The sequence below is a fragment of the Nyctereutes procyonoides genome, unplaced genomic scaffold (assembly GCF_905146905.1).
Source record: "Nyctereutes procyonoides isolate TBG_1078 unplaced genomic scaffold, NYPRO_anot_genome, whole genome shotgun sequence".
NCBI lineage: Eukaryota > Metazoa > Chordata > Mammalia > Carnivora > Canidae > Nyctereutes > Nyctereutes procyonoides.
In genome coordinates, this window is record NW_026575030.1 from 33,309,141 (window position 1) to 33,325,355 (window position 16,215).

The following is a 16,215-nucleotide window of genomic DNA, read 5'->3' on the forward strand; positions in this document are numbered from 1 at the left end:
ACAAAACAGCAAAGCCTCTTCAGCACTCAATAGTTGGCTCTGTATGATGACATGCTGTGTAGGAGAGTAATATACCAAACCCACTGACACAGAGTTGCTTGCTTTGTCTGTTGGTTGTTTACTTGTTCTTCAGTTTGAATGCTCATTGTTATTAAACCTTGCAGGTATCCAGAGATAGATAATAATGACCTATGTTTCCAGGAAAGAAGAAAGGGGTGAGTAGAAAACACAACTTCATACAAAATGTCTTGCTTATATTAATTTGAAAACTGCCAGGAGGTTAGATGAGAAGTTTCAAAACTTTCCTAGCCCATTTCTAGTTCAACTGAAAATTTCTTTTTCACTAAAATTAAAAAAATGACCCCCTTTATATTATCACTAGAAATTCAATTAAATCAGAAGACAGCTCTCGTCAGTCAGTCCCGAGTTAAGCAGAGGAGATAGAAACATGTTCTATAAGAGCTAATTCTGGTTGGCTCCTCATGACATTATGAAGCAGAATGGAATCTCTTCACCTGGACTCTTGCCATCTTCCCAATGACTGTCCCTCTCACTGCCAGAGAAGGGAAACAGAGGGCAATGCTGGAGGTCTCATGGGAGAGGGGGAATGGGTCCAGGATGGTTAATTTGGGAGAAATATTGAGATATTTTCCAAACAAATTTTAAAGATCATTTACTATGGACTTACTGTGTACCAAATAAAAGAGGCAGGTGAGCAGTCTTGAGGTGAGGTAAGCGGAGGATAAAGGATAAAACGGTCATTAAAAAAAAAAAGAAATATTGATTTGGTCATTGTTTCCTTCTTTAAGGAATTAGAAAATACATGTAAAGGTCTTGACTTATTTTGAGATTAGCTTTGTTTGCCAGACTCTTCTTTTGATCATGGCATGCCTCCTCTGACTGGCCAGTGTGGGTCTTAGCCTTGTAGTTATTCTTTACGAATTTTCACATTTGATACTCATAATAACCATATGAACTAGCTAATACTCACTCCTGGTTTTTAAGATAAGGAAACAATATCAGAGAGGTAAAATGACTTGCCCAGGTTACATAGCTAGTAGGCAGCAGAGATAGGAATTGAACTCAAGCCCGTCTGACACCAGAGATTGTATTCATTCCCCTCTGGTATCGTTATAAATCACAGTTAGCCTTGCTACAGAAGCCGAGTGCAGCTCTGAATTCAGTCATGGTCCTCAGCACACAACCACCCAGAATCACTGAGAGCCTCTGCCTCTCTCCCATCATCCCCTCTCAGCCTCCCATCATAAGACTGCCCAGTCTTCAAGCCCTGGCCAGGAACTGTTTTCTTCAGGGAACCTTCCTCTGCTCTCCCTGAAGCCCTTCCTTTGTTAATCAATTCCTCCTTTGTACCTGAAAAAATATCCTTAATCCCCAGGATATTTACTGAGTTATCAATACTCACAGACAACCATGGGTTATCACTGTTCTAGGGGATAGAGATACATCAGTAGACAAATCAGACCAAAAAAAAAATGCCCTTATGGGATTCGCTTTCTTGTGGGGAGAAGCCAAACTACTGTATCATACAGGATGTTAACAAATAAAATAAATAAAAATAAAACAGAGAAAGGGGATAGGAACTGAAACAGAGGAGGCTGTAGTTTTAAGTTAGATGGTCATGGAAAGCCCCATGGAAGAGGTGACATTTGAACAAAGATTGGGAAATGAGAGTATGAGCCATGTGGATTTGGTGGGAGAGAATTTTCCATGCAGAGGGGAAAAAGTGGAAAGGCCCTGAGGTAGAAGCACCGCTGGCATGCTGTGGGAACGGTGAGGAGGCTGATTTGGATGAAGCAAAGTGAAAGAAGAGCAGAGGAGAGTAGTAGAAATGCAAGAAATTGGATATAAGATGAGAACTTTCAGGCTAACTCTGTAGATATTTGCCCTTCCTCACCATCCTGGCTCTTCCTCCACTCACATGACCATGATCCTGGCAGCGTTTTTATTTACATCACTATCCATCTCAAGTAGAAGTAGACATAAAATTCCAGGGCCAGATAATCTGTTTTTAGTAAAACACACACACACACAGACACACACAGACACAACTTAGATGAAGATGGGCTGGTGGTTAATTAATCAACCACTCTGTTTCCTACCTTAAGTTTCTACTATGTTCCAAAGGGATTTAAGGGGACAAATAATACAGTGTGACATTTTGACACTTGTGAACCAGGTAGTATATTAGGTGCTTTGTATGCCTAGTTCTTTCTGTTGCTCTTAATAATTCATTGAGGAAGGTACCCATACTCCTGTTCTTCCCTTTGTTCTTTCTCTTGTTTTCTCCCATTTTCTTCAAGCATCCTCACCTTCAACCATGCTTTTAGAACCTTGTTTGTTATTTGCCAGCCCATCACACTTATGCCAAGAACAACAGCTCTCTGTGGATCATCTCAGCGGATAAGCCATCGCCTTATGATGCTTGCTCATTTTCACAAAATTATTTTACTTAGTAATTTATTTTAATTTTTTATCATTTCATATTATTTTATTTTTTACTCTGGTAAGTATACTCTTTAGTTCCCATCATCTATTTCACCGATCACTCCTATCCACCTCCCCTCTGGTAATCACCAGTTTGTTCTCTATAGTTGAGTCTGTTCCTTTTATTTTTTTAATTTTTAAAATTTTATTCTAATTCAATTTAATTAACATGTACTGTATTATTAGTTTCAGAGGTAGAATTCAGTGATTCATCAGTCTTATATAATACCCTGTGCTCATTACGTCACATGCCCTCCTTAATGTTCATCACCCAGTTACTCCATTCCCCCACCCCTACCCCCTCCAGCAACCCTCAGTTTGTTTCCTATGATTAAGAGTCTCTTATGGTTTGTCTCCATCTCTAATTTCATCTTGTTTTATTTTTTTCCTCTCTTCCCCTTTGATCCTGTTTTGTTTCTTAAATTTCACATACAAGTGAGATCATATACTGATTGTCTTTCTCTGATTGACTTATTTTGCTTAGCATAATACCCTCTAGCTCCATCCACATCATTGCAAATGGCAAGATTTCATTTTTGATGGCTGAGTAGTAGTCCATTATATGTATCCTCTCTATATATATATCTTCTTTATCCACTAAGAGTCTTTTTCATGTTTTGCCTCTCTGTTGTTTCTTTGCTTATTTGTTTTGTTCTTAAATTCCACATATGAGTGAGATCATATGGTATTTGTCTTTCTCTGACTGACTCGTTTTGCTCAGCATTACACTCTCTAGCTCTATCCATGTTGTTGCAAATGGCAAGATTACCTTCTTTTTTATGGCTGAAAAATATCCCATTATATAATATATATGTAATATATATATATAGTGGCTGCTTCCATATTTTGGCTATTGTTAGTAATGCTCCAATAAACACAGGGATGCATGTATCCTTTTGAATTAGTGTTTATGTATTTTTGATAAATATCCTATAGTGTGATTCCTGGATTCTGGGGTAGTTTTATTTTTAATTTTGGGGGGAATTTCCATACTGTTTTCCACAATGGCTGCATTATTTTGTATTCCTACCAACAATGCAAAAGGGTTCCTTTTCTCTACATCCATCCTCACGAACACTTGTTTCTTGTGTTTTTTATTTTAGCCATTCCAACAGTAGGAGGTGATATCTCATTGTAGTTTTGATTTAAATTCTCCTCATGAGGGATGCCTGGTGGTTCAGCAGTTAAATGTCTGCCTTCAGCTCAGGTCATGATCCCGGGGTCCTGGGATCTAGTATGGCATCGGGCTCCCCGCGGGGAGCCTGCTTCTCCCTCTGCCTGTGTCTCTGCCTCTCTCTCTCTCTCTCTCATGAATAAATAAATAAAATCTTAAAACAAATTTCCCTCATGATGAGTGATGTCGAGCTTCTTTTTACGTGTCCACTGGCCCTCTATGTCTTCTTTGAAGAAATGTCTGTTCATGTCTTCTGCCCATTTTATAATTGGATCATTTATTTTTCTGGTACTTATTTGTATCAGTTCTTTTTGAATTTTGGATATTAACTCTTTGTCAGGTATACCATTTGCAAATATCTTCTCTCATTCAGTAGTTGCCTTTTAGTTTTGTTGACTATTTCCTTTGCTGTGCATTAGCTTTTTATTTTGATTTAATCTCAATAGTTTATCTTCGCATTTATTTCCCTAGCCTCAGGCTTTTATTTTATTTTTTAAATAAAAAATGTCTATATTTAAGGTGTACAACGTGATTTGATATACACATACATGGTGAAATGATTAGTACAGTCTGCTAATTAACATATCCTTCCTGAAATAGTTACCATTAATTTTTTTTGTAGAATGATTGCACTTGAAATCTACTCTTAGCAAATTTCCAATATTCAATACGGTATTATTATAATCATCATGCTGTAAATTAAATCTCCAGATTTAGCAATCCTATTTAACTTCAACTTTATACCCTTCGACCTACATCTCCTCATTTTCCCACTTCCCCACCCTAGTTAACTACCGTCCTACTCTTTGCTTCCATGTATTTCACTCTTTCAAATTCTACTTGTAAGTGAGATATGCAGGTTTCTTTTTCTGTGTTTGGTTTATTTCACTTAGTATAATGTTATCTAGGTACATCATATTGTTGCAAATGGGAGAATCTTCTTTTTTTTTTATGGCTGAATTATACACACACGCACGCAGAGGTGCACACACGCGCAATTTCTTCATCCCTGCATCTGTCAACGTAAGCTTAGGATGTTTCCCATTCTTTTAAAGGTGACTGATTTTCTCTTCTTTTTGTATATACCCAGAATAGAGATTATCGGATCATATAGTAGTTCTATTTTTACTTTTTTGATGAACCTCAAAAACTGTTTTCCATAATGTTTTTCTTATTGTTTTGCATAATGGCTGCATCACCAAGGTGAGAAGAGTCCTTTCTCTATATCCTCTCCAACACTGTTATCTTTTATTTTTTTTTTTGGTAACTGCCACCCTACCAGGTGGGAGGTGATATCTCATTGTGGTTATGATTTGCATTCCCTATTGATTAGAGATGTTGAGGATCTTTTCAAGTACTTGATGGCTATTTGCGTGTCTCCTTTGGAAAAATGTCTATGCAGGTCCTCTGCCCATTTTTAGAGTTGTTTCTTGTTTTGCTATTGAGGTGAATGAGTTCCTTACATATTTTGGATATTAACCTCTTATCAGATACATGGCTTAAAAATATTTTCTCCCAATGTATAGCTTGTCTTTACATTTTGTTGTTTGTTTCCTTTGCTGTGCAGAAGTTTTTTAGTTTGACGTGGTATACCTGTTTGTTTTTGTTTTTGTTGCCTAAGCTTTGGTGTCCTATCTAAAAACTCAATGCCAAGGACAATGTCAAGGAGCTCCCCTGTATGTTCTTCTAGGATTTCTATAGTTTCAGGTATTATGCTTAAGTTTTTCTCTATTTTGAGATCTTCGTGTATGCTGTAAGATAATTTCATTCTTCTGGATGTAGATATCTAGTTTTCAAAACATCATTTATTGAGGAGTCTATCCTTTTCCTTTGTGTATTCTTGCCCCCCTCCCCCGCCCTGTTAAAAACTAGTTGACCATATATGGTTGAATTTGTTTCGGGGCTCTTTATTCTGTTCTGTTGATCTATGTGTCTGTATGTATGCCAGTACGATACCGTTTTGATTACTGCAGCTTTGTAGTATAGTGAGAAGTCAGGAAGTGTGACGCCTCCAACTCTGTTCTCTCTCAAGATTGCTTTGGCTATGTGGTATCTTTTGTGAATATAAATTTTAGGATTGTTTTTCTATTTCTGTGAACAATGCCATTGGAATTTTGATAGGGAATGCACTAAATCTGTATATCACTTTGAGTAGCATGGGCAATTTAACAGTATTAATTCTCCCAATCCATTAACATCAGATGTCTTTCCATTTGTTTGTGTCTCCTTCAAATTCTTTCCCCAATGTTTTTGGTTTTCAGTGTACAAGTCTTTCACCTCCTCACTTATATTTATTCTTAAGTATTTTAGTTTTTTTGATGCTATTATAAATGGGATTGTTTTCTTGATTTCCTCTTTGGATAGATCATTGCTGGTCTCACTGAAATTCTTTAAAGAGTTGATTTTTAATGGATACTATGTAATAGAATTTACAAATGGAGCTCTTTATACCTTCATTTTAGATGAAGTTCCAAAGGCTAAGAAAGATATAAGGGCAAGTCATCCTTACTTCTAAAGTAGACTTCTAGACCACCTTTGAAGGGCATGTCGAGTGGGTTCCATTAACTCTGGTCCATCATCAACCTCAAGACTATGTAAGGGCAGAGGTGCCCCAGGTGAGGATTTTCTTAAAAATAGTCATCAGGGTGCTATGAGTCGGGTCTCCTCTAATGGGGGGAAACTTGGGGGGGGGGTAAAAGAAGAATCTGCCTCCTTACCTTAGTCCAAATATAGTGTGGTTTCAAGAGAACCACTCAGAACTGTTGGCCTATGTATCCTGGAGTCTAGGATGAAGAGGACCAGTGCCTGACTCAAGCTGAGGAGACTACACTGGGAGCCTATGCTTAATTAGTAGTGTTGAATGGGCATAGAGGAGAGAGATTTGGCCATATTGGAGAAGAAGAGTCTTCCCCCAAGTAGAAGGCCAAGGTGCATGTTTTACCAGACAAAACAAGATGCCATGAAGAGAAATCTCACCCAGGAAGAACATGTAGAGAAGCAAAAAGCTCCTAAGGGGACAGACCTCCAGAAGCTCAGGGGCTATAGCAAGATAAAGACTGGAGGAGAGACATGGCCTGCATCAAGGGAACAATAGTGACAGGCCAGTTACAGATTTCTGAGAAATCTGCTAAAGTGCCTCATGAGGTCAAGATGGCACATTTTTTATTCTCCCCATCTAGAGGGCACTTAGGTCAGGCTATAGTCAGCCTGACAAGGAAAGTCTTTTATTATCTACCTCTCTCCTCTTTTCCACATGATATGACTCCTAAAGAAAGGTCCAAACCAACAACTAGGAGTGGAGGAGAGGATTGAGCCAGGACATCACAGACATTTCTTCCACTCACTACCCTCCACCCCCAGACATAAGACACATAATCTCACACCCCAGGCTTCTGCAGCTGAAGTACACCCACACGTGGTGGGCAGGAGAAGGCGGGGGGGAAGTTCTGCATCAAATTAATTTTTGCAAGTTTTGATATTACATTTGACAAGCCTTTTTAATTATTGACATAAGGCCGTTCTTGAATCTGTAAAGGACCAGACAACATTTAATATAGGAAAATCACCAAAAAACCCTTCAGAGTCTAAGGAGGATTTATTCAGGAGAGCTCATTTGGACAGGGAATAATGGGGAAAAGAAAATTCTTTTTTTGCTAATGTACCCAGTTCAGCTTATTTATTCAACTAAACATAAAGTTATTTTGTAAGTTCAGGCTGCAGCTGTCAGAATGATCTGGTTTGTCAAGCTCAATTGTCCAAGACTTTGCCTTATTTCTATGTAAAACTGAACCCGCAGATTAAATTTATTCTTTCAAATAGTATTATTTTTACTTGACCTTCCACCTATTGACATAGTGTCTATCTACATAGCGACCTAGCTTCCTTGGCACATGTGTACATTGTACTCCATCAATTCACTTGCAGCACAAAGAGCCTTTAAACCCACAATGACATTGACTGGAGCCCTGCACTTAAAAGAATATGGGCCTTCAACTACATCTAAACACATCTGTGCCAGCTTCATCAACCCCTGCTGTCAGGATTAGGTGGACATTGACCTTCACACCAGCATGTAGGAAATATATGGTGTGATATCTTGATCTCTGCACAAGACTGTTTGCTCAGGGGAGGCAGACTGTTTGAGGAACATGTGCTTACTGAATGGCTAAGGCAATGTGTATTGCTGGATTACTGGTCTCGAAAGGGTTTTCGGGAACCCCTGGGGGAAATGACAGTAAGCAGGACAGAGCTCATCACAAGTCTTGCAGTCTGTTTATACTCAGTAATTTATGAAATGAATGGAAGAAGAGGCCATCCAATAGGTTTCTTTCCAGAGATACCTTACTCCAAAGAGGGAAGATTGGATAAACAAATGCTCAAAGTAAACTAGTCATCAAGAAAGCTACCCTTGACCTATGGGTGACAGGTCTGGAAAACAATGAGAAATTTTTTAACAACCTGCAACATGTGTCCCAGGTGAAAAGTGGTTGGGAAGATGCAATGACTGGAATTAAAGGGAGAGCACTGGAGTTTTGTATGGATTCTGTACATATCCCTGGGCAGTGAGATTATAATGATGTTGAGAAGGCAAGGGTGACAAATGGAGGAGGCCTTTTTTTTCCAGTTTATTTCTGACTGAGGAAATGTTACCCCCACTTCTGGAGGCTGCAGTTCTCAGAAAACACTAATCCAGAGAAGAGAGAGATTAATATAGGCACAACTGTCATGTTGACTTTTTTTCATATCAGCTATACCAGCTTGACACAGGACTGGATTTATTCAGTGTCTAAAGACATTTTTTGAGCACTCATCTTGACTGTCAGAGGCAGTAGGACTCAAGCTCTGAAGCTGGTCTGGGTTCCATCTTGGATCTTGCACTTTTTGCATGACTTTGGTTAAGTGATTTAACCTTTATGTGCCTTGTTATCTTCCTCTGTAAAATGAGGATAATGATGGTGCCTGTAGCATTGTGTTGTTGGGGAATTAAATGAGATAATATATTTACCATCTTAAAATGGACCCAGGTACATCAAAGGCACTCAAATACTAGCAAATTAATATTATTGCTTAATACTATAATTTAATCAAGGGAGCTAGTTAAAAATTTTGATAATTACTAGGGAAAAAACCTGATACAACACTCTTCTAAAAACCTTTTATCCCTCCTATTTAGGCAGACAATGGCGAGGCTTCTGTTGGTAATCGCCTCCATTTCTATATATACCTCCTCTAGTTCAGACCCTGATCACTTAAAATCACTTGAATTCTGCATCATTTGGTCTTCTCTGTTCTTGCTGCTACTGCTTATCATACACATCACCTCTGTTTCACTCATGTTTTTCATGTACTCACAAAGCCACTGTGGCTCTTTGTAGGCATTCTATTCCAGACCAAATATTTAGCCTGTAACAGGAGCTCACCTTTACAGGGCTCCAATTCACCGCAGCAAGCTGTGGCCCTCCCCACAAGCATTGGCAGCACTCCCTCTGCTCACCTTCTCATGCCCAACACTCATTTGATTTTATTTTTTTACTCAGGAGGATTGCCTGAGGGTCTGTCTCTCATCTCTCTTCCATCTGTGTCTATATATTTCCTTCCAGACCTCTGTGCAGACTTCCTTGGTTCTGGCCTCCTCTGTTACCTAGCACTCATCTACTACAACAGGCAGGCTTTCTCTAGATCCCCCTCTTACTTTAAAACTCAACATCCCAACCTGTGACTGATCTTCTGATCTGCTTCCCCCATGATTTATATTTGACAACCTTGTCCAACGGCATATCTTCCCGTATAACCCCCCAGCCATTCTACATGCTTTCTCACAAATCAGTAGTTTCATTGCATCTGTTCCTTCATTCTGTACTCCTGGGCAGCTGTTCCTTCATTCTGTACTCCTCAAAGTCTGACCCCCACCCATCGAGCACCAAGTGTCCTTACTTGGAGAGTTAGCCAATGGCTAGAGTCACATTGGACCTGATATTTTATTTGAAGTGTTCAGGAGTAGAAAGATCTAGACTGTGAGGATGAGCTAAAGCTTTAGAGAAGGCTAAATATCAAAACCAACACCATCAGGTTCAAGGGACATAAAAATCAGAGGCAGAGACAAAAGGCCTTTAGCCTCGTGGACAATGAAATGGGAAGGTAGGCAAGTAGGTCATGCTACAGTGTGAGCCCCGTGCAACTGGGTCCAGCACCTCTAAAGTTCCTGGCACTTTGTAGGCACCCAATCTATATTTGTTGAATGAATGAATGTCTTGGATGATTGACACCATTGGGATTGGCATTTCTGAGGCCTGTTCTCTTCAGTTACACACCCTGTAGTCAGTTCAGACCCAGAGTTAGAAGGCATAGGGCGCTAGTCAGAGCAACAGGAGCCCCTGAGTTATGGGTTGCCCCACCTGAGATTGGTCAGTTGCTTCTTATTGTTCCATCCCACCAGCTTTCCTCATCTTCCCATTTAGCTTGTCAGCCTCATGTCTTTTCCTAGGACAGGGCTGCATTCTGCATCTGGGCCTCAAAATACCAGCAGTTGAGGCTGACTTGCTCTGGGCTCCCTGGGTAGTAACTCTTGCAGTTTGTTATGAATTATAAAGTTCCCCTTCTCTAGTCAAAGAATATTGTTTCCATTACCTTACATTTATTTTAAAAATATCCTTTTGCTGAGAAAGAAAAAAATACAAACTTGGATGTTTGCAGTAAGACATGTAGCTTAATAATTATGGCTGAATTATATAGTGCATTCCATCTTAGAATTTGGAATGAAACCATACCCTTTTGAAGTTGGTTCCCATGACATGTTCCATCTTGCCTCCTTTCTTAAAAGAACACAAAGGGTGAATCCTTTTAGCTTCTGAGACATGAGGCAGCTAGTCATCATGTGATTTCACAATTACCCTCCAGATTTACAAGGCAAAATTTGGATTTTTCAGTTGTAATTCAGTGTTTACTCTTAAGTTTTATTTAGCCTAAAAGAGCCATTAATTTAACATTTTTTGACATTTTAGACTGAAAATTGTTTCAAACATAATTGATTATTACTATTTTGATAGAGGTCCACAATTTGTAGAGTGAGCAACAGATAGTCTTGTTATACCTGAGTCTTGATCTAAAATGGTTTCTCAAGCTTGGCACCATTAACATTTTGTACCAGATAATTCTTTGTTGTGGAGGCTGTCCTGTTCTGTGCTATATAATACGTAGCAACCTTGGCTTTAGCTAGGAGCACCCATCCCCCCAACCAAAAATGTCCCCAGACACTGCCACATGACCTTGGGAGGGAGGATGGCAACATTTCCCTGGTGAGAACCACTGATCTAAGATAGTCCTGAGGTTCAGTGTGGTAGGATCTTATTTTAAGGAGCTCTTGTGACTCCCCAGAGATTTCTCACCATATCACCTTAGTATGATAGTAGATCAAGTAACAATTTTCCCCTGCTATTTAGCAAATATGTTCATTTGACCGTATTCTCTAACACTAGAGCTATCTTCTATTGCAGACCCCTTAAGGTAACAAATGTCCTTTTCCTTTCCTTGAATTTCTTCAGAGAAAAGGAATTGTATTTGGTGTGATGGATGCATTTAATGTTTGTCAACTAACCCCATGGAAAACTCAGCTGGAAGAAATTCATTTCTGCTCTCAACTAACAGAATGTTAACATCATGAGGGCATAGTTGTTTTCTCCTTTGGTCGCTGTTGTATTTCCAGCACCTAGAAGAATACCTGGTACATGGTAAGTGCTTAATAAATAGTTGGTAAGTGAATTATATAACTTCATTTCTAAAAAAAAATTTTATTGGGCTGCTAGCCCCATTTCCTAAGGGATAACACTGAGAATTCTTAGGATGGGGCTTGAGGCTCTCTTTATTCTGCATTTTCTAATCTTTCCCCTGCTTCTCTGCTACACAATCCTTGACCCAAGCATATCTACTAATATTTTCTCAAATTCCCACAAACATCCTTGCCAAGGCACAACTACTCACTTTGTTCTCTTTGCTTAGAATGTTTTTTTCAAGCTCTCAATTGAGTCAAGTAAATGCAGCACATACTTAAAGGGTCAGTCATCTTATTTTCTCTCTTTGGTGAGATTTCCTGACTCCAAGAACCCATAGGGACATCTCCTTATTCAAAGTCCAAAATTTGCTAGTCTGTACCTCTCCCTGAGGATTTTAATTCTACAAGATGTAGCACCTTTCACCTTACCATTTTGAATTGCCATTTTCATGTGCACATATCATCTCTTCCCAGGTATACTGCAACTTTTTAAAGGCAGAAACAAATGATCATCTCTTTTTAAAGAAATCTAATAAATGACACTTATATTGTGAAGGAACCGTATTCTCATTAATTCTTTTATTTATCCTTTTATCCAACTAGTACTTTTGTGCGTCTACTCTGTGCTAGGCATATGTCCTCTGTTCTCCCGAAGTGTTCAGACCAGTTGGAGAAAACCTGATATCAAATGTGGTAAGAACTAGATTTGAGTCAGAAGACTGTGGTTTTGAATACTAATCTTTGCCACTTACTAGTTGTGTGATCATTTAAGCTCAACATCTTAGTGACTTCATCTGGAAAATGGGGATGATAATGCTTGCTCTGTCTGCCTCTCATAATAAAGATCAAACCGCATTGCACTTTATGTGCAAATATTTTCTAAATGACAGGATATAGTGGTTTTAATTTGTCTACAAATTCTTTGATAATCTTCCCTTCAAGAAGTGGAGCCTAATTCTCCTCCTCTTGAGTCTGAGCTAGATTTAGTGACTCGCTTCTAACAGGTGCAATAAAGCAAAATAATGCTGTGCAATAAAACAGCAGTGCAACTTTTTTCTTGGTTACCCTATTTATTTCCTTTGTCTGAGGGAAGGCAGCTGCCATAATGTGAGAAACCATATGGAAAGGAACTAGAGCCTCCTGACAACATGCTCAAACTTGGAAGCAGAACCTTCAGCCCCAGACAAGCCTTCAGATAACCAAAGTCCTAGCCAACCCCACTTGACTATAACCTCATGAAAAGACCTGAAACATAGCACCCAGCACAGCTGCTCCTGGCTTTCTGACCCCCAAATCATGTAAGACAATATATGTTTTAAAAGTTGTTTATGCAGGGGGTAATTGGTTAGGTAGTGCTGGATAACTGGATAATATGTAGCATACTAAAGAAATTTAAGGTATTATTTTTGACTGTTAATATTTGTTTAATGAAGAATAATATAATCTATTGGAGTTTATTGCTGAATCATGATGAGCTCAAAGTGGAAGAAAAAGTGGCTTCCAATAAAAATCACAAAACATTAAGATCTAGAGAAAAATCAGATGGATGTAAAATTTCTGATAGGTGATTTACAGACATTTCTCACCTTGCCACAAGCTTCATTTTCTGAGAGGTTTCAACCTGTGACAGTGACTGCAGGCTACATGCCAAAAGGCTACAGGCTGGAAGAATTGTTCATTTTTCCTGACTGCTTTTGTTTTATTTCATTTTCGGTTCTCATTTTGAGCTAAAATTGATAGTTTTAATTAAATAAGAAATCAGAACTGTACTTCTCCACTACATATAATATACATTTTTTTATACTAAAGAAAGTAACCATGGTTCTTTGTTAAACATAAAGGCCATAAATGTGGGAATTTATTATTTGTTTGCATCAATGTGACCTTCTGAAAGTCACTGCTATCCCTTTGCCATAAGTAACACTGACCCAGCCTGGCTTCCATTATTAATAATGCCACTGGGAGGCTGAATTCATAGACCTCACCAGTCAACTTTGTCAAAATTAATTTGAACCAGAACAAATTTAAATTTAAAACTATCTAACTACATCTGGTCCACAGGATGCCCATTTATAACCAATTTCTTAAACACCCCACTGAGAGCACAGTTGTGGAGGAAGACTGTCAATTTATTAACCTATTTAATAATAAATACAGAATTTAAATTTCTCACTGCATATTTATTGACTCTAATTTTGCCAGGGCTTTAAGTGAAGGGCTTTGGAAGTTATGTTAACTCTTTAAAGCCATGAGAATAGTACTTAATATGTTTGCCTTAAGTGTTATAGGTAATAAAAGAATATGAATCATACAAATCTTCTGGAAATATCTTCTTTATCAATCTGCTTGGTTAAAGGGTTGGATACTTCATGGAAAATAAAATAGTGCAGTTACTAGCTAAACATGACATGCTATAATATATAGAGAAAATTCTGAAGACTCCATCAAAAATCCACTAGAAGTAATAAATGAATTAAAGTTGCAGGGTACAGAATTAATCCCCAGAAATCAAAAGCTTTTCAATATACTAATAAAGAAGTCTCAGAAAGAAAAATTAAGAAACAATTCTGTTTATAATTGCACCAAAAAACCCTCAACCCTAAGAATAAACTTAACCAAAGAGGTGAAAGTCCTGTATTCTGAAAACTATAAAACACTGATGAAACAAAATGCAGATGACACAAATAAATGGAAAGGACTCCATGTTCATTGATTGGAATAATTAATATTGTTAAAATATCCATACTGTCCAATGCAATTTACAGTCTCAATGCAATCCCTATCAAAATACCAAACACCATTTTTCACAGAACTAAAACAAATAATACTAAAACTTGCATGCAACCACAAAATAGCCCAAATAACCAAAACAACTTAAGAATTGAGCTGGAAATATCACAATTCCAGATTTCAAAATACACTACAAAGTTACAGTAATCAAAACAGTATGATACTGCCATGAAAACAGACACATAGGTAGTGCAACAGAATAGAAAGCTCAGAAATAAACCCATGTTTATATGGTCGATTAGTCTATGACAAAAAAGGCAAGAATATACAATGGGAAACATATCAACAAATAGTGCCAGGAAAACTGGACAGCTACATGTGAAAGAATGAAAATGAACCATTTTCAGACACCATACAGAAAAATAAACTCAAAATGAATTGAAGACCTAAAACCATAAAAATCCTAGAAGAGAACACAGGCAGTAGCAACATTTTTCTAGATATGTTTCCTAAAGAAGGGAAACAAAGCAAAAATAAACTATTTGAGCTACATGAAAATAAAAAGCTTTTGCATAACAAAGAAAACCATCAACAAAACAAAAAGTCAACCTACTAAAGGGGAGAAGATATATGCAAATGATATATCCAGAAAGAGGTTAATATTTAAAATATTTAAAGAACTTATAAAACTCAACACCCCAAAACCAAAAATCCAATTAAAAAATGGGCAGACGACATGAATAGACATTTCTCCAAAGAATCCAGGTGGCCAATAGATGCATGAAAAGATGCTCATAATCACTCAACATTAGGGAAATACAAATCAAAACCACAATGAAATATCACCTCACACCTATCAGAATGTTTAAAATAAAAAAACCCAAGTAATAAGTGTTGGCAAGGGTGTGGAGAAAAAGAAACCCTCATGCACTGCTGGTAGGAATGCAACTGGTAGGGCCACTGTGGAAAACAGTATGCAGGTTCCTCAAAAAATTAAAAATAGAACCACCCTATAATCCAATAATTGTGCTCCTGAATATTTACCAAAAACCCACAAAATTACAAATTCAAAGGGATGCATATTGACAGCATTACTTACAATAGCCAAACTATGGAAGCAGCCAGTCTCCATTAATCCAGATGAATGGATAAATAAGATGTGACATTTATAATGGAATATTATTCAGCCATAAAAAGAATGAAATCTTGTCATTTGCAACAATATGACAGAAGTAGAGAGTATAATGCTGAGTGAAATGAGTCAGAGAAAGACAAAAACCATATGATCTCACTCATGTGGAATTTAAGAAACAAAACAAATGAGCAGACAGAAAAAGACAAAGAGAGAAATCAGGAAACACTCTTAACTATAGAGAACAAATTGATGGTGACCAGAGGGGAGGTGGGTGAGGAAATGGGTGAAACAGGTGATGGGGATTACAGAAGGCACTTATGATGAGCACCAGGTGATGGACAGAATTGTTGAATGATTATATTGTGCACCTGAAATTAATATAACACTGTATGTTAACTAAATGGAATTAAAATAAAAATGTAAAAAAACAAAATAAAAAACTTATACAAATCAACACCAAAAAACCCAAATAATCCAATTAAAAAAAAGCAACAGGTGGAAAGCCCGAACAGATATTTTTTTTCTACAGAAGACATACAGGGAAATGCAAATCAAAAGCACACTGAGATATCACTTTACTCCTGTCAGAATGGCAAAATAAAAAACAAAAAAATAACATGCTGGAGAAGATGTGGAGACAAAGGGACTTTCGTGCACTAATAAAATGTAATTTGGTGCAGCCACTGTGGAAAAATAGTATGAGGAAAAAAATAAAAATTGAAATACCATATGATCCAATAATTTTACCACTGGGGATTTACTGAAAGAAAATGAGGGGTTGAGCATCTGGCTTTGGCTCAGATCATGATCCCTCGATCCTGGGATCAAGTCCTGCATCAGACTCCTCACAGGGAGACTGCTTCTCCCACTGCCTATGACTCTGTCTCTCTCTGTGTCTCATGA

General features: G+C 37.9%; 1 protein-coding gene across 2 annotated transcripts in view; it reads right to left on the reverse strand.

The window, feature by feature from the left end:
- The window catches only part of CD96 (CD96 molecule), a 90,136-nt gene that overhangs the window by 22,118 nt on the left and 51,803 nt on the right, over nt 1-16,215 (reverse strand). The gene's annotated exons all lie outside the window — the stretch shown is intronic.